Source organism: Oncorhynchus mykiss, chromosome 23, assembly GCF_057628025.1.
Source record: "Oncorhynchus mykiss isolate SJ-2025 chromosome 23, ASM5762802v1, whole genome shotgun sequence".
In the NCBI taxonomy this organism is placed as follows: domain Eukaryota; kingdom Metazoa; phylum Chordata; class Actinopteri; order Salmoniformes; family Salmonidae; genus Oncorhynchus; species Oncorhynchus mykiss.
The window spans coordinates 34,004,937-34,025,016 of NC_143044.1; the positions used below are offsets into that span (position 1 = coordinate 34,004,937).

The 20,080-nt window shown below is 42.4% G+C and overlaps 1 protein-coding gene across 1 annotated transcript in view; it reads left to right on the top strand.

The window, feature by feature from the left end:
• The window catches only part of LOC110503119 (vinculin), a 78,474-nt gene that overhangs the window by 14,420 nt on the left and 43,974 nt on the right, over positions 1-20,080 (top strand). The gene's annotated exons all lie outside the window — the stretch shown is intronic.

Consider the following 20,080-nt stretch of genomic DNA (forward strand, 5'->3'; position numbering starts at 1 on the left):
GTCAAACAACATTCCTAATCAATCCTCAGGTATCCTAATATGTAAATAAATGATAAAATGTAAGATGGAAATAGTCTGTTCATTCCCGGAGATAAATAACAATGTGCGTGCCCTCACCGGAGCACGCCACAAACATTTTCCAACCAAGCAGAGGCATAACGAAAGTCAGAAATAGCGATAAAATAAATCACTTACCTTAGAAGATATTCATATTTTTGCAATCCAAAGGGTCCCAGTTACACAACGAATGGTTGTTTTGTTCGATAAAGTTATTCTTTATATCCCAAAAATGTCAGTTTATTTGGCGCGTTTGATTCAGAAATACACCTGTTCCAACTCGCCAAACATGCTTACAAAGGAATCTAAATCGTTACCTGTAAACTTCGTCCAAACTGTTCAAACAATGTTTCTAATCCAACCTCAGGTACCCTAATATGTAAATAATCGATCAAATTTAAGATGGAGTAAACTGTGTTCAATACCGGAGAAAAAGAATAAGGAGTGTACACTCATTTACGCGCGACAAAAGACTAGAGTCCTTCTGAGGGATACTTCAAAAGAATACGAATACTTCTTCATTTTTCAAAAAACAAGCATGAAACAATTTCTAAAGACTGTTGACATCTTGTGGAAGCCATAGGAACTGCAATCTGGGTCCTAATTATTAGATTTTCCCATAGAAAAACATTAAAAAGTCCAATGACCTCAAAAGAAATCCTGGATGGATTGTCCTTGTGGTTTCGCCTGACAAATCAGTTCTGTTATACTCGCAGACATTATTGTAACAGTTTCAGAAACTTTTGAGTGTTTTTGCATATGCTAGCTTCTGGGCCTGAGTAACAGGCAGTTTACTTTGGGCACCTCAGTCATCCAAACTTCCGAATACTGCCCCCTAGCCTTAAAAAATTTAAGTAACTAACTTTGGTTTTCCGGATAGCCTGAGTGCACTTATTTCTAATTTGCCTGAACAAGAGCCAGTCAGCCTGAGTTATCCTGAGATTTGCCAAATTGAATTCTTGAGGTGGAGTAACTCTGCCAGATCACGGTCGAACCAGGGTCTGAACCTGTTTTTTAATTCTAATTTTCTTTATGGGCGCGTATTTGTTAACGATACCACTAAAAACATTTTAAAAAGAAGGTCCAAGCGTCTTCAACAGAGGGGGATCAAGCTGATTCTATACCAATTTACAGAGGCCAGATAATGAAGGAACGCTTGCTCATTAAAGTTTTTTTGCAAGCGTCTATGACAAGTCAGGACAGGTTGATGTTACCGAGTCTAGTTGACAGGTAATCGACTAGCCGGACTGTTCCCTGGACTCCGTGTGTAGGGATTTGTACAATGCATGAACAAGGCTATTGAACTTGACATTGGTGTCTGTCCTTTTTCCTTTATCCAACATATCATACTGAAACAGCTGCATTTAGAATGCATAAGATTCTGTATTTACGATAGCATCGCCCTTTGTTCCTCAGTCTTCCCGCTCTTTCACTCAAACCCAGCCCTTTTCTTTTGTGTAACAAGCTGTCATATCTGTTCCGCCCGCCAGGGACGTTTTCCTTTATAACGTAATTTGTAATCAAGTTATGATTTAATTATGTGTATGTGTAATTCTGTGTGATTAGTTAGGTATTTAGTAAATAAATAATTAAACACCATTTTCTATTGCTGATTCAACTTGTTAGCCAGGGTTCGTGCTGATAACCAAGAATTTACAACTTTCAGAATGAGACTGAATTAAGATGACGATTAATATTGACTGCTATTTATGTAAAATATTACTAGGTCTTTAAGAATTTATTCGGAAGATAACAGCTCTATAAATATTATTTTGTGGTGCCCCAACTCTCTAGTTAATTACATTTACATGATTAGCTCAATCAGGTAATATTAATTATACAATTATTTTATAGAATAGCATGTCATATCACTTAATCCGGAATAGCCAAAGACACGACAACATCATGCCGACACTAGAGGATGTCCTCTACAAGCTTCCCAATGCCAGGATTTTCATCTCATCAGTTTTGCAAACTATCTTGCAAAGTTCAAGCCACACCTATCAGCAGTCTGTGAGCCTCTGCGCTGGTTGCTGGACAAAGACACACCACGGCACTGGCTACCCAAGCACGAGGCCGCAGTGCAGTAGATGAAATCTCTGGCTTCATCCATGCTAGTGTTGCGCTAATTACGACGTCACAAAGCCTGTCACAATTCAGAGCGACTCCAGCCAAAGGGGACTTGGATGCTGCCTTATGCAGGAAGGCCAGGCTGTTGCGTTTGCCTCAAGAGTGCTCACCCCCACCGAACAAAACTATGCACAAATTGAGAAATAGTGCCTCAGCATGGTCTTCTCCTGCCAGCGATTCCATCAATACTTATATGGTCGAGAGCTGGTCACCGCTGAAACTGACCACAAACCACTCATTGCCATATTCAGTAAACCTCTCTTCCACGTGCCCAAGAGGCTTCAAAGCATGCTCCTGCCTCTGAAAAACTACAGCCCAAAGGTAATTTACAAGCCAGCACCAGAGATGTACATCAGCAACACACTGAGCAGGGCAACAGCACAATGTACAGGCATAGGCACTGCCTATCAGCGGCAGGCCATCTGTTCGCTACCACAGGAACAACAAGATGTTCTACAGATCAATCAGGAAGACTACTTAAACATCACAGATCCCCGCCTAGCCTAGATCAGGAAACACACTGACAAGGACGAACACCTACAGTCACTGAAGTCCATGGCTCTCGCAGGTTGGCCATACCTGAAAGAGGAGACACCTTTCACAGTGAGAGAATACTGGACCTTTCGAAATGAGATCAGTGTGCAAAATGGCATCTTGTTCAGAGGTCAGCAGGTCATTATTCCCAAATCATTACGTCCAGAGATGCTTACCCGCATACACTCCAGTCACGTTGGAGGTGACGCCAGGCTCGTGAAACATTATACTGGCCAAACATGCAAGCAGAAATTAAAGACTTTGTCAGCAACTGTACCACATGCAACGAGTATGCTCATGAACAGCAAAAGGAAACCATGATGTCACATGAACTGCACACAAGGGCCTGGCAAATCGTCAGCATGGACTTATTGAGCCACAGACAAAAGGACTATCTTCTCATCGTTGATCACTACTGTGACTTTTGGGAAATTGAACTGCTCCCTGACTTGTCTGCAGAGACGGTCCTAAAGCACTGCAAGGCGTAGTTTGCAAGGCAAGGTCAGCCTGACAAGGTAATCACGGGCAATGGCCCACAATTCACTGCACAGTTCAAGCGTTTCACCTCAGAATGGGAGTTTGACCACATGACACTCAAAAGCAAATGGCAAGGCAGAATCAGCTGTCAATATTGCAAAAAACCTGTTAAGCAGGGCCTTGCGCGACAGCAACGACCCATGAAAAGCGATCTTACAGGGGAGGAACACACCCACATCACAGAAAGCAGCTCGCTAAGTGCTTCTACAACCGGACTGCTCGAGACCTACCAGAGCTGGAGGTGGGTGAAATGATAAGGATGAAACCTCTGCTGGGAGACCACACAGGACTTTGGAAGCTGGGCACGTGCCTACAGAGAGTTGCACCACGTTCTTACCTGGTGGATGTTGGTGGTTCCCTCTAACGTCGCAATCGGGTGGATCAGTGCCAAGCAGAGCAGACAAACCAGAACACGCCATACACTCACCTAGATGAGCTGGATCATAGTCCAGGCCTAAGGGTAAAGGGCGCAGAATTGAGACATGAGCCAACTGAAGGTGAGGCTTCTACCTCACCAAGCTCTCCAGCTCGTGACCCTAATCCTACCCCTGTCAGAGCCAATACTTACTCATGGGTGGGTCGGCTGTGCAAGCCACAGGACAGACTGTGTTAACTTGTCCTCTGTTAGTAAAAAGAAAAAGAAAAACAAGGAAGATGACAACTGAAGTAAAAAATAAAATGTCACGCTTTTTTCTATTGAAAAGGATGATGTTACGGAGTCAAGTTGATAGGTAATCGACTAGCCGGACTGTTCCGCGGACTCTGCGTGTAGGGATTTGTACAATGCATGAACAAGGCTATTGAACTTGACATTGGTGTCTGTCCTTATTGCTTTATCCAACATATCATACTGAAACAGTTGTTTCACTGAGCAGCCGTTACGAACACAGGCTGTAAAACAATGATCACTAAAGTCATTATAGAAAACACAATACTGATACCTATCAGGATTATTTGTAAGGATAACATCAAGGACAGTAGTCTTTTCTGGGTGATTGGAGTAGGGATGCACAATATATCGGTAAGCATATCAGAATCGGCCGATATTAGCTAAAAATGCCAACATCGGCATCGGCCCGATGTCTAGTTTAACACCAATGTCAAAGCTGACGCGCGTATCTACAGTGAGGGGGAAAAGTATTCTCTGTCGTGGGTTATGTTGGCTTACGCCGACTGGTCGAGCGCCAGTACACACTAAGTGAGCTATTTTTAAGATTTTGCTCTACCCGAGTTACACAGTAATAGCGTCACTGCTATTAGCTTCACAACTGACATTTGGACCAGCGATATCAGCCCCACAAGCATGCTGAGTCTGACAGCACAGTGGGTTGTCAAGGACTTCGTGCTGAGGAAAGTCATGCACATGAATGTGCTCATTGTCATACCGCTGCTGCCATTTCAATGGCATTAGAGAACACATTTGAAATGTGGAAACATGGTCACACTAGCTATCTCCAATCGAACAACAGACTCGAGAAATGAGCTCATCAATTGCGCCTGCATCAGACGTGATACCTTCTGTCATGTAATTGAAACGCCTGCTCTTGAAACTGAGGACACAGGCTGTGAACAAGTGATTTGGTGGCATTCTCTCTTTGCTGTGTCGCCACCATGCTCGATGCTATGTACAAGGATCGCTACTTCGATGCAGACAAGGAACAGGGTTTACGTGAAATGTTATATACATAGCTGGACAAGATGGAAACGGACACAGTGACACTGTGCACCGAAGAAGAGAGGCCACGGACAGACAGAGCTGATACTTCACTGCTTGACATGTACGATGAAATCCTGGTTGAGAATGAAACAACTGAACAAATGAACAACGAAACAGCACAGCAAGTAAGTGAAAGAAATAGGTTTTTGTTTTACTGATAATGGGGACATCCGTAATAGCTGCAAAATCTGGACCTCTACAAATCAGCCGGGCTATACAATCTGGACCCTCTCTTTCTAAAATGATCTGCCAAAATTGTTGCAACCCCTATCACTAGACTGTTCAACCTCTCTTTCATACCGTCTGAGATTCCCAAAGATTGGAAAGCTGCCGCAATTATCCCCCTCTTCAAAAGGGGGAGATACTCTAGACCCAAACTGCAACAGACCTATATCTATCCTACCCTGCCTTTCTAAGGTCTTCGAAAGCCAAGTTAACAAACAGATTACCGACCATTTCGAATCCCACCATACCTCCTCCGGTATGCAATCTGGTTTCAGAGCTGGTCATGGGTGCACCTCAGCCCCGCTCAAGGTCCTAAACGATATCATAACCGCCATCGATAAGAGACATTACTGTGCAGGCGTATTCATCGGCCTGGCCAAGGCTTTCGACTCTGTCAATCACCACATTCTTATTGGCAGACTCAATAGCCTTGGTTTCTCAAATGACTGTCTTGCCTGGTTCATCAACTACATCTTTGATAGAGTCCGGTGTGTGAAATCGGACGGCCTGTTGACCTCTGGCAGTCTCTATGGGGGTGCCACAGGGTTCAATTCTTGGGCCGACTCTCTTCTCTGAATACATAAATGATGTCGCTCTTGCTGCTTGTGATTCTCTGATCCAACTCTACGCAGACGACACCATTCTGTATACTTCCTGCCCTTCTTTGGACACTGTGATAACCAACCTCCAGATGAGCTTCAATGCCATACAACTCTCCTTCTGTGGCGACCAACTCTTAAATGCAAGTGAAACTAATAGCATGATCTTCAACCGATCACTGTCCGCACCTGCCCGCACATCCAGCATCACTACTGACTTAGAATATGTGGACAACTACAAGTACCTAGGCGTCTGGCTAGACTGTAAACTCTCCTTCCAGACTCACATTAAGCATCTCCAATCCAAAATTAGATTTAGAATCGGCGTCCTATTTCGCAACAAAGCATCCTTCACTCATGCTGCCAAACATACCCTCGTAAAACTGACCATACTACCGATCCTCGACTTCGGCGATGTCATTTATAAAATAGCCTCCTACACTCTACTCAACAAATTGGATGCAGTCTATCACAGTGCCATCCATTTTTGTCACCAAAGCCCCATACACTACCCACCATTGCGACCTGTACGCTCTCGTTGGCTGGCCCTCGCTTCGTACTCGTCGCCAAACCCACTGGCTCCAGGTCATCTACAAGTCTTTGCTAGGTAAAGCTCCGCCTTATCTCAGCTCACTGGACACCATAGAAGCACCCACCAGAAGCACACACTCCAGCAGGTATATCTCACTGGTCACCCCCAAAGCCAATTCCCCCTTTGGCCGCCTCTCCTTCCAGTTCTCTGCTGCCAATGACTGGAACGAACTGCAAAACTCACTGAAGCTGGAGACTCATATCTCCCTCACTAGCTTTAAGCACCAGCTGTCAGAGCAGCTCACAGATCAGTGCACCTGCACATAGCCCATCTGTTAAACTACCTCATCCCCATACTGTATTTATTTATTTATCTTGCTCCTTTGCACCCCAGTATCTCTACTTGCACATTCATCTTCTGCACATCTATCTATCACTCTTTTATTTATTTATTTTATTTCACCTTTATTTAACCAGGTAGGCTAGTTGAGAACAAGTCCCCATTTGCAACTGCGACCTAATTGGTATATTAGGTATACTTTAATTGGTATATTGTAATTACCTTGCCACCATGGCCTATGTATTGCCTTACCTCCCTTATCTTACCACATTTGCACACACTGTATATCAACTTTTTCTACTGTATTATTGATTGTATGTTTGTTTATTCCATGTGTAACTCTGTGTTGTTGTATGTGTCAAACTGCTTTTCTTTATCTTGGCTAGGTCGCAGTTGTAAATAAGAACTTGTTCTCAACTAGCCTACCCGGTTAACTTCTTATGGTTATAGGGGACGCTTGCGTTCCCACTTGGCCAAAAGCCAGGGAAAATTCAAATAAAATGATATAAAAATCAAACTTTTCATTAAATCACACATGTAAGATATTAAATTAAAGCTACACTCGTTGTGAATCCAGCCAACATGTCAGATTTTAAAAAGGCTTTTCGGCGACAGCATAAGAAGCTATTATCTGATGATAGCACAACAGTAAACAAAGAGGGTAGCATATTTCAACCCTACAAAACGCAGAAATAAAATATAAAACATGCCTTACCGTTGACGAGCTTCTTTTGTTTATGTCCCATAAACATCACAATTGGTCCTTTTGTTCAATTAATTCCATCCATATATATCCAAAATGTCAATTTATTTGGCGCGTTTGATCCAGAAAGAAACAGCTTCCAAATTGCGCAACGTCACTACAAAATATTTCAAAAGTTGCCTGTAAACTTTGCCAAAACATTTCAAACTACTTTTGTAATACAACTTTAGGTATGTTTAAACGTTAATAATCGATCAAATTGAAGAGGGGTCTATCTGTGTTCAATACAGGAAGACAACAAACCAAGCTACTTTTCAAGTCTTGCGCAACTCTCAACAGTGTTACGCAGTTCCTAGATGGCCGTACTTCTTCATTGCACAAATGAATAACCTCAACCAAATTCCAAGACTGGTGACATCCAGTGTAAGCGGTAGGAACTGAAAACAAGTTCCTAAGAAATATAATTTCCCATAGAGACCTCAAAAAATAAAATCTGAATGGTTAGTCCTCAGGGTTTTTGCCTGCTAGATAAGTTCTGTTATACTCACAGACATGATTCAAACAGTTTTAGAAACTTAATAATCTGCATATCTTATATTCGTGGCATGAGTAGCAGGAGGTTGAAATTGGGCACGCTATTTATCCAAAAGTGAAAATGCTGCCCCCTATACCTTAAGAAGTTAAATAAAGGTGAAATAAAAAAAAATAAAAAGAGGGGACCAGCTCCATATTAATGCCCATGATTTTGGATTGAGATTTTCGACGAGCAGGTGTGTAAACATTATTTTGGTCATGTGCACCCCCCTATCGTGTTGCCCAAAGTGGTAACACACATTTTTTAATTCATATATCAATTTCTCCTTTATCATGCCTTAATTGGGCAAAAGTAAATATAATAAGAATAAAGTGAGAGAGAGCCAGCAACGAAAATAACAGTGCATTGTGTTTACAATTTCAGCGTCTTAGGCTGTAAAACATTTGATCTCTCCCAGTCTTTTTTTCACGTGGGACATTTAAATTCTTCCCGTTTACTTAGGCCTTTATAGCCTGTCGGCTGGGGAGCATTCAAATAGAATTGTCCAGATCATAGCAAGCTTCCCTTTTCAGTTTGTTTCTTAAACAAAACAGATCATGGCTATAGCCTGACAATTAATGAGTTGTCATTTAGGCTGCATGGCCAATAGTCATTAAAGTGTTATTCATTTGGACAGATCACCTAAGTGGTGCTGTAATTGTCTTTTCAATAGGCGTGTGATTTGAACATTTTAGTCATTTAGCAGACGCTCTTATCCAAAGAAGCTTACAGGAGTGATTAGGGTTAGGTGCCTTGCTCAAGGGCACAGACAGATTTTTCACCTAGTCGGTTCGGGGAAACTGTCAGTTAATGGCTCAATGCTCTTAAATCGCAGGGCTAACTGCCGCCCCAGGAGAAGCCATTAACAGCACATACCTTCCTCTTTTGTTTATTTTGATGTGGTGGGGTGTACTGTAATAGTCCATCGTTCACCTAAATTCAGTAGCCTAAACGGTTCAATAGGCCCATGCCCCATCTGTCGTACATCGTTGGTTGGAAGGCTGTCCTGTAGTCTATACAGTTCATCCAATGCCATTTCCACCGTTTTCCTTGTCCAGGTTATCCAGGAATCGGGTAGCTTATTTTGCTGATTTCAGTGTTATGTCTCTTTCCTTCCATTTGACCCGTAGTTGTGCGGGGTTCTCTCTGTTTCATGTGGAGATTTCTGCTCATGTCAGTGTTGATGTAGCTAGATCCGATGGCCCTCATACATCAAAGGTCCGACTCCTTTTTTGGGGGGCATTGATGGCCAGTGTTAGAACTTTAGCTTTGTCCCTATAGCTAAGGAACTTTGCGATGATGCCCCTTGGTTTGGTGCTCGTGTCCCCTCACGGCTGCCTGTTTGATGTGCTCCTTCGATTGTGGGAGCCCTTGTGAAGTTCTCCTGGCCCAGTAGTTATAGTATTACCTTTTCCAGTAATTCTTCCATTCCAGTTGTTCCACAGCATTCGGGGGAAACCTACGAAATGAAGATTTGAACAACGACTGAAGTCCTCCGTCCCGTTTAATCTTTAGTAAGCCTGTAATTACGTATTTTTGTTCAGCCATGGTTTTCTGCCGATTTTCTTGTACGTTTTTCTCCAGGGTTAAGACAATTTCGGCCTCCTCCAAGTGTTTGCCTAGTTCAGTCATATCAGGGATTCCCACCTTGATTTCTTTATTTTCTTTACATCATCGAATATTTTCTTAATCCGCTTAGACAGTTTCTCATTGCCAGTGCAAATTTCTGTTAGTAGTGTCTCTAAACTCACTTCAGTCGAATCGCCAGCTACAGGACTTGGTCAATGGTCGCATTGTTTGTCTCTATTTCTCAATTTAGTATTTGCCCTAATGTGCAGTTGCCAACATAACGTTTCAGTTATTTCTTAACTTTATTTAACTTTGCTTTCCTATTTAAGAGGGATATTTTAGTAAAGAAAGGAAAAGCTAAACGGATCACCTTCACCTGACTACCTCATGGTCGCCCTAATGAGGAGTTGTTAGTGCTGAAGCCTCTGCAGATTGTTACAGAAAATTAATCTCTTTGCTTCTTCGCTTCACGTGTCACACATGCTTCCTGTGATTAGGAACATGTTTGGATACTACATCCTTTTGCTATTACACAGTTAATGGCAAATACGTTCCTTCTATAACACGTTCAGAGCGAGCGATTTTTCTAGATGTCAATGAGGACACTTACTTAGGCCTAATAGAATGTTACCATATAAAGAACCAGCCTAGCATCTGGTGCTAGCGCCCCCTCTGAAAACCAGGCTGTGTCACTGCCTCAGTCCTCCAGGCTTTGAGAGTGGCATTTCTTCTCTCTGTCTTCTCTGTGAGTGCATGTCAACAAGGCCTTGTCTGTTCCCTCGGCCCGGCCACTTTATCTAGCTCATTCACAATGCAAGGGTTTAGTCCTCACATCACTGCACTGGTCTGTTATGTTCTATTGGCAGTTGGAAATAGGGCCCTGGCTGGTTAGTAGGCCAGCTTGACATCAGGTTGTTTGGTGTGACATCATACTGCCACAATGACCGTCTGGGTCAGTCGAATGACTTAGTCTGAATATAATTTATTTTGCAGTGTGCGGGCAGAACCCCTCTCTTGAAATGAAGAATTTCCAACCATTACATAACCACCGCTGCTCTTTTTTCACTTTATAAAAGTTATATTCAAAGAGTAGCCTACCTCGGACCTGAAGGCCTGTGTGTGTTGTGGTTCAGGAAACGGGTATGTTGCCTATTCCCTCCTAGGCTTAGTATTGAAGTCAAGGTACCCAGAGGAGGATGGAAGCTAGCTGTCCTCCGGCTACACTATGGTGCTACCTTAGAGTGCTGCTACTGTAAGACCTTCTTAGTGAAACACATCTTAGCCTTTTGTTAATCACCCTGTCATCTCAGATTTTTAGATTTTGCCAAAGCAAGACAAGCGTTTGTGTTAGTTTATCGATAGCCTAGCATAGCATTATGTCCAGCTAGCAGCAGGAAGCTTGGTCACGAAAATCAGAAAAGCAATCAAATTAAATCGTTTACCTTTGATGAGCTTCGGATGTTTTCACTCACGAGACTCCCAGTTAGACAGCAAATGTTCCTTTTGTTCCATAAAGATTATTTTTATAGCCGAAATACCTCAGTTTCTTGTCCACGTTTTTTTGCGAAATCCACCGGAAATTGTGGTCACGACAACGCCGAAAAAAAATCGAAATTAGATCCATAATATCGACAGAAACATGGCAAACGTTTTTTATAATCAATCCTCAAGGTGTTTTTCAAATATCTAATATATCAACCGGGACAATTGGCTTTTCAGTAGGAGAGAGAGGAAAAATGACTTCCTCTGTCTTTTACGCAAGAATCACTCTGAGAGCCCTCAGCTGGCCACTTACGCAATGTAGTCGTTTACGCTCATTCTTCAACATAAAGGCGTGAAACTACGTCACAATGCTGTAGACACCTTAGGGAATACGTAGAAAAGGAATCTGGTTGATATCCCTTTCAGTGGCCAATAGGGGTACATAGGAAGACAACGGTTTCAAAAAATGAGTCACTTCCTGATTGGATTTTTCTTAGGCTTTCACCTGCAATATCAGTTATGTTACAGTGCCTTGCGAAAGTATTCGGCACCCTTGAACTTTGCGACCTTTTGCCACATTTCAGGCTTCAAACATAAAGATATAAAACTGTATTTTTTTGTGAAGAATCAACAACAAGTGGGACACAATCATGAAGTGGAACGACATTTATTGGATATTTCAAACTTTTTTAACAAATCAAAAACTGAAAAATTGGGCGTGCAAAATGATTCAGCCCCCTTAAGTTAATACTTTGTAGCGCCACCTTTTGCTGCGATTACAGCTGTAAGTCGCTTGGGGTATGTCTCTATCAGTTTTGCACATCGAGAGACTGAATTTTTTTCCCATTCCTCCTTGCAAAACAGCTCGAGCTCAGTGAGGTTGGATGGAGAGCATTTGTGAACAGCAGTTTTCAGTTCTTTCCACAGATTCTCGATTGGATTCAGGTCTGGACTTTGACTTGGCCATTCTAACACCTGGATATGTTTATTTTTGAACCATTCCATTGTAGATTTTGCTTTATGTTTTGGATCATTGTCTTGTTGGAAGACAAATCTCTGTCCCAGTCTCAGGTCTTTTGCAGACTCCATCAGGTTTTCTTCCAGAATGGTCCTGTATTTGGCTCTATCCATCTTCCCATCAATTTTAACCATCTTCCCTGTCCCTGCTGAAGAAAAGCAGGCCCAAACCATGATGCTGCCACCACCATGTTTGACAGTGGGGATGGTGTGTTCAGCTGTGTTGCTTTTACGCCAAACATAACGTTTTGCATTGTTGCCAAAAAGTTCAATTTTGGTTTCATCTGACCAGAGCACCTTCTTCCACATGTTTGGTGTGTCTCCCAGGTGGCTTTTGGCAAATTTTAAACGACACTTTTTATGGATATCTTTAAGAAATGGCTTTCTTCTTGCCACTCTTCCATAAAGGCCAGATTTGTGCAATATACAACTGATTGTTGTCCTATGGACAGAGGATTGTATTTATAATCATTAGTCATTTAGGTCAACATTGGATCATTCAGAGATCCTCACTGAACTTCTGGAGAGAGTTTGCTGCACTGAAAGTAAAGGGGCTGAATAATTTTGCACGCCCAATTTTTCAGTTTTTGATTTGTTAAAAAAGTTTGAAATATCCAATAAATGTCGTTCCACTTCATGATTGTGTCCCACTTGTTGTTGATTCTTCACAAAAAAATACAGTTTTATATCTTTATGTTTGAAGCCTGAAATGTGGCAAAAGGACGCAAAGTTCAAGGGGGCCGAATACTTTCGCAAGGCACTGTATACTCACAGACAATATTTTTACAGTTTTGGAGTGTTTTCTATCCTAAGTTGCCAATTAGATGCATATTCTAGCATCTGGTCCTGAGGAAATAGGCGGTTTACTTTGGGAACGTTATTTTTCCAAAAATGAAAATACACCTCCTTTTTGTTTGCGTTTTTTTCTCCAGTAATCTGAATGCTTAAGGCACGTGCACTAATAAGTCCAGACTAAAAGTTTTTTAAAAGTACAATACAAGTTAGTAGAAACATGCCTGTTACTCAGGCCCAGAAGCTAGGATATGCATTTAATTGGAATATTTGGATAGAAAACACTCTAAAGTTTCTGCAACTGTTAAAATAATGCCTGTGAGTATAACAGAACTGATATGGCAGGCAAAAACCCGAGAACAAAGCTTCCAAAAAAATATATAATTCAGCCTACCACTGTTTACAATGGCTGTCATGTTTAATATGAGGCGAAAATCTCCAAGATTGCAGTTCCTAGCGTTTCCACTAGATGTCAACAGTCTTTAGAAAGAGTTTCAGGCTTGTTTTTAGAAACATTTTCTAGAATTTGTAGTTTTTCTAAGTGGCTGTAGTGTTTTCATGCATGTGGATGAGAGCGCATTCTTTGTTGTTTGATAACAGACAACTGCAAGCAAACTGGTCACACCATAGGTACCAGAGCGGTGGGGCAATTTTTTACCCCCTGGGGTCTGGAATTTTTCCTTATATGTTAACCTAACTAGGAAAACTCTGGACCTTTTTATAAGGTATGACAATGATTAATCAGTCGTTAAAAGGTTTTATATGGTCTATGATGGGACCAGTTTTTCCCTAATCAGGTCACATGGTTTAAAAAAAACTCCTGGCCCTGGGTTGGATGAAAACCTGTTAAACTGCAGCTACCTGATTTGTTCATATAAATTATATTTAAAGTAGATTAGGAGGGGGATTTCCTCTACCCAGACACATAGACAACAACTGACAGACAATAGAACCCACAGGGCTGAGCTTGCTTTATGCATGTTTGCATCATGCAGGCTGTAGCAACTGTAGGCTTTATAAAAAATGTACTCACATCTGTCATCACTATTATGTTGATGAATTGTTTCCAGTTAATCATTTTGGACCCAACCAGCCCAATTTGGAATATACAGAAAATTTGATCACATTCACATTTTCCCCTGACACACAAATTGACTATAAATACATTACATTACCAATTAGTTTACACTGACCAGATGGACAGAGCGCATAGGCTGTATGCAGCTGCTCTTATTAATTATCAGACTGAAAAATAATCTTGTTTTCATCCCATACAGCATGTCAGATTTCTAATGTTTAGGTGTATTCTAGGTTCCTGCAACATTTATGTCATGAGTGTTTGCTTGTCTGTCCAGACTAATTATGTGTTATCATCTTTATTAAATTAACACTGGAGGAAAGTGGAAAGTATACTTGAGCGCCCAAGAAAAAATGTGCTGTGTTAACCTCTCTCTTTAATCTAACTTTTAATGGATGATGCGATGGAAGCTATCAAATCATTCTGAATTATTTTCAACATCCCAGAAAAGACAGTAGAAATGTCCATATGTTCAGCAAGTAAAGCATTGTAACGTGCAATTACCTCTGCAAGCTCCTTGTAGTTACCCTTGTTGGCGGAACTTTCCCTCTCCTCGTGTCCTCTAAAAGCAAATTATTACATGCCCAAAAACGCAGTGGTGTTGATAAGCAGCTTAATAACAATCCTGTTTCTTCTTACTTTCTCATTGTGTTGCGTAGTTGAATATGCAGACCTTCGTCATAATCGATGTAGCTTTTTCCCAGAATCTTGAATCCGATGTGGGCATTTGTATGCTCCCTGCTTTTGTTTTGCCATTTAGCTAAACTATCGATGTTCTTCAGATTACTGTACCCACCTTTCGACCAAGGCTCAGACTTTCCAAAAATAGGCAAGGCCAGCAATACAGGCGGCTTGATGAATGGCTCCCTGTTAACCAGCTATACTTTTGATACCAGTTGGTATTGAACGCCCTCACCTTTTCATCCTTCTTCATGAAACTGATCTCAGGCAGAGGTCGAACCTCACTTTTAATTTAGATATTTTCCGTGTACCCCAGAGAATGAAAGGGGTTCTTCAACAAAAAGTCCACAGCATTTTCTGGAATGTTGGACATTCTACCATTCTGGCGGAGAAAACTGCCCTCTCCCGCTGCTAGCTACTGAAATTAGCAAGGCAAATTTCAATTAATTGCACTAACTGGACAAAAAAATGAAGTTCTAAAACCAAGAAAACAATTTATAATATACCTCCTCCGTCTCCTGTAATTTTAATTGAATAATATCCCCAAAATGCTAAACTATCACTCTTAATCTCTATCCAACAATGACACCGTTCTATGATTGGATGGATAACATGTCAGTTTATACTGCAAAAGCTTTGATTGATTGGAGGACGTCCTCCGGAAGTGGTCATAATTATCATGTATGTCTGTGGAAGGGGGAGGCCTACGAGCCTCCAAAGTTTTGTATTGAAGTCAATGTAGCCAGAGGAGGGCGGAAGCTAGATGTCCTCTGGCTACACCATGGTGCTATCAAAAACAGTGCTGTTGAAGTTACTGTAGACCTTCATTGCAAAACAGTATTTTAATCAATTATTTGGTGACATACGAATATATTTAGTCTAGTTTTTATCTAAAAAGGATAACATATTTGAATCTTTTACAATTTTTATTTTTTTTTTACATTTTATTCACTGAGGAGGATGGTCCTCCCCTTCCTCTTTTGAGGAACCTCCACTGTCCCACACACACCAAGCGCCGCCCCTATCACACAAGCACCACAATTCCGCCTCCTCGCTGTTAGAGTCACAAAAAGTTTTCATGCTTTTCTGTTAGGTCAATTGTTCTAAACAAGAACCATGCTGCTTTCCAATTTGTTTCATAATATAAGTAATTCCATTTCAAACCCCTTGACTTTTTATGTTACAGCCTTATTCTGAAGTGGTGTAATAAAAAATAAATCTACACACAATACCCCATAAGGACAAAGCAAAAACAGGTTATTTATTTTTGGGGATGTTTAAAAAATAAAAATAAAAAATACTTTATTTACACAAGTATTCAGACCCTTTGCTGTGTGACTCAAAATTGAGCTCAGGTGCATCCTGTTTCCATTGATCATCCTTGAGATGTTTCTACAACTTGATTGGAGTCCACCTGCGGTAAATTACATTGATCGGACATGATTTAAGGTCCCAGAGTTGACAGTGCATGTCAGAGCAAAAACCAAGCCATGAGGTTGAAGGACTTGTCCGTAGAGCTCCGAGACAGGATTGTGTCGAGGCACAGATCTGGGGAAGGATACCAAAACATTTCTGCAACATTTAAGGTCCCCAAGAACACAATGGCTTCCATCATTCTTAAATGGAAGACGTTTAGAACCACCAAGACTCTTCCTTCCAAACTGAGCACTCGAAGGAGAAGGACCTTGGTCAGGGAGGTGACCAATAAGATGGGAGAAACTTCTAAGGGGACAACCATCTCTGCAGCACTCCACCAATCAGGCATTTATGGTAGAGTGGCCAGATGGAAGCCACTCCTCAGTAAAAGGCACATGACAGCCCGCTTGGAGTTTGCCAAAAGGCAGCACTCCACCAATCAGGCATTTATGGTAGAGTGGCCAGATGGAAGCCACTCCTCAGTAAAAGGCACATGACAGCCCGCTTGGAGTTTGCCAAAAGGCACCTAAAGGACTGACCTTGAGAAACAAGAATTTTGATCTGATGAAAGCAAGATTGAACTCTTTAGCCTGAATGCCAAGTGTCACGTCTGGAGGAAACCTGGCGCCATCCCAACAGTGAAGCATGGTGGTGGCAGCATCATGCTGTGGGCATGTTTTTCAGCGGCAGGGACTGGGAGACTAGTCAGGATTGAGGGAAAGATGAACGGATCACTGAGCAATCCTTGATGAAAACCTGCTCCAGAGCGCTCAGGACCTCAGACTGGGGTGTATGTTCACCTTCCAACAGGACAATGACCCTAAGCGCACAGCCAAGAAAATGAAGGAGTGGCTTCGGGACAAGTCTCTGAATGTCCTTGAGTGGTCCAGCCATTGCCTGGACTTAAACCTGATCAAACATCTCTGGAGAGACCTGACAATAGCTGTGCAGCAACACTCCCCATCCAACCTGGCAGGGCTTGAGAGGATCTGCAGAGAAGAATGGGAAAAATTCCCCAAATACATGTGTGCCAAGCTTGTAGCGTCATACACAAGAAGACTCAAGGCTGTAATTGCTGCCAAAGGTGCTTCAACAAAGTACTGAGTAAAGGGTCTTAATACTTAGGTACATTTGATATTTCCGTTTTTGTTTTAAAGGAGACACATTTAATCCATTTTAGAATAAGACTGTAACGTCACAAAATGTGGAAAAATGAAGGGGTCTGATTACTTTCTGAATACACTGTATATCATCACAAAGTAGTCGCAATTCAACGGCTCAAACACATACGTGGCAGGGTCTACAGTCAACCACGGATTACAAAAAGAAATCCAGCCCCTCACGAACATCGACGTCTTGCTCCCAGACAAATTAAACAACTTCTTTGCTTGCTTTGCGGACAATACAGTGACACCGACACGGCCCGCTACCAAAGCCTGTGGCCTCTCCTTCACCATGGCCAACATGAGTAAAACATTTAAATGTGTTAACCCTCGCAAGGCTGCTGGGCCAGACGGCATCCCTAGCCACGTCCTCAGAGCATTTCCAGACCAGCTGGCCGGTGAAGTTAGGAAACAACACCTCCGCCCCGCTGATCCTCAACACTGGGGCCCCACAAGGGTGCGTTCTAAGCCCTCTCCTGTACTTCCTGTTCACCCATGACTGCATGGCCATGCACACCTCCAACTCCGTCATCAAGTTTGCAGACGACACTACAGTGGTAGGCTTGTTTACCAACAATGACGAGACGGCCTACAGGGAGGAGGTGAGGGCCCTCAGAGTATGGTGTCAGGAAAATAACCTCTTACTCAACGTCAACAAAACAAAGGAGACCGCAAAGGGAGCATCCAAGGGCTCTACACTAACTTTTTTCCCAAGGAGTACATGTGCTCCCAAATGAAAAAATGTAGGAGCACACAAAGAAATGTAGGAGCACAGTGAAACTTGTTCAAGTAACACAGAGTTTATTAACAAACATTTTATTACATACATATTTATACTGCGTGTGTTATTGTGTGTGCGTGTACTCAGGGACACACATATATGCAGCAGCACATACCACTAAAATCACACATTGACCCATGCCTACTGGACCCAAAGGATATCAGTTATTCAGCTGCTTTTGTATGTTTGCCGTCTGGCACGCTTGGCACGCTTAGAGGTCAGCCAGCGGTCCACGGCAGGAGTGGGATCGAACTCCTCGACAGAAGGCCCCTCCAGGCTGATCCTCATCAGGTCTTCGGTGGTGGAGACCACAAGGCAGCTTCTTGTCGAATTCTTAATCCAGTTCTGCGCCTACCTGTTAGCCTACCTTGTAATCGTCCCTGTAGGGGTCCTTTGTCAACATGGTCTTACACAGGCCACTGTAGAACTTGTCCTTGAAACTGTGGCTGACCAGGATTTTCAGCCCCTGCCACTCATCCTGGATTGCAGCCATGTTGCACCCCAATCTGCAGGATTGAACAGAGCAAGTGAGTTTGCAAATATGCAAACATAACATGTGTCTCATATGGCCATGTAGTGTCAAATAAATTCTTACCTCTCTAGAGGCTCCTTGAATGTCTCATCAGGTCTGCCACACCATCATCGCCAAAGGTGAGAAGGCTGGCCTGGTCTTCTGGCCATGTGTCAGGGTTTAGCACTCTGAAAGATTCCACTGGGGTCTGGACACTCTTATCCTTCAGCATAACGCAATACTGGGGGCAAACTACCTGCCTTCCAGGACACCTACAGCACCGATGTCACAGGAAGGCCAAAAAGATCATCAAGGACAACAACCACCTGAGCCACTGCCTGTTCACCCCGCTTCCATCCAGAAGGCGAGATCAGTATGGGTGCATCAAAGCAGGGACCGAGAGACTGAAAAACAGCTTCTATCTAAAGGCCATCAGACTGTTAAACAGCCATCACTAACATAGAGTGGCTGTTGGCAACACACAGACTCAAATCTCTGGCCACTTTAATAAATTGATTTAATAAAGGTATCACTAGTCACTTTAAATACTGCCACTTTAATAATATCTACATATCCTACATTACTCATCTCATATTTGTATATACTGTATTCTATACCACCTACTGCATCTTGCCTATGCCGCACGGCCATCGCTCATCTATATATCTATACTTACCTATTCATCCCTTTACTGTGTATAAGGTAGTCATTTTGAATTTGTTAGATAACTCGTTAGATATTACTGCACAGTCGGAACTAGAAGCACAAGCATTTAGCTACACTCGCATTAACATCTGCTAACCATTTGTATGTGGCCAATAAGATTTGATTTGATCAAATTGCAATATTTGGCGCAGCCCTATACTGGTACTGTAACTTTTGTCCACTGAGCATTTATAAATTAAACAAAGATTGATGCCAAGCTAAAACTAAAGTAACTGCTCAGCTCTCTCTGTGAGGTGGCAGCTAGCATAAAAACAAATATCCAGTGTCCCAGGGTAGTTACAGGGCCGTTCAACTAAAGGTTAGGGGAACAGGGGAGATTCCTTTTTAGATGTAGGACACACAAACCAACTGAGTGGATTTGAACTAAAGGGCAGGAGAGAGTCCTGTTCAGTAACTTACTTCCAATTGACCGATGAAACCAATGTGCTTCGGTCCAACTCGGACCACACTATAGTACATCAGCTTTCTGGTATGTCTGTGCTACTCACGGTCTCGAGCTGAGCTGGTTACTGTTGAAGCATCCTTGAGCTTTCACCTTACATTCCTAATAACTACTAGGGTCAGGAGTTTTTTGTTTGTAACTTTATGACATGACCTGGAAGAGTCCTGGGGCCCATTCTCTCTCAACCTCTCTCCACTTTTAGCCTGGCATCAACCTTTGTGTTTAATTGACGAACGGTGGTGTTGGACGCTCTACTTCCACAGTCCCACTGGACCAATGAGAAGACAGTAATGTGCTTCTGGCACTGCCCCATGCAGACTCCATGACGTCAGCTTCCATGGCCACTGACTGTGATGAACTGGTGGAGCAGTTAAGAGTAGAGTCTCACCACCTCACCACTAATGTCCCATTCCTAATAACCAGGTTCAGGATTTTTTTGTGTGGACTTTGTGACCTGGCCTGAAACAACCCTACT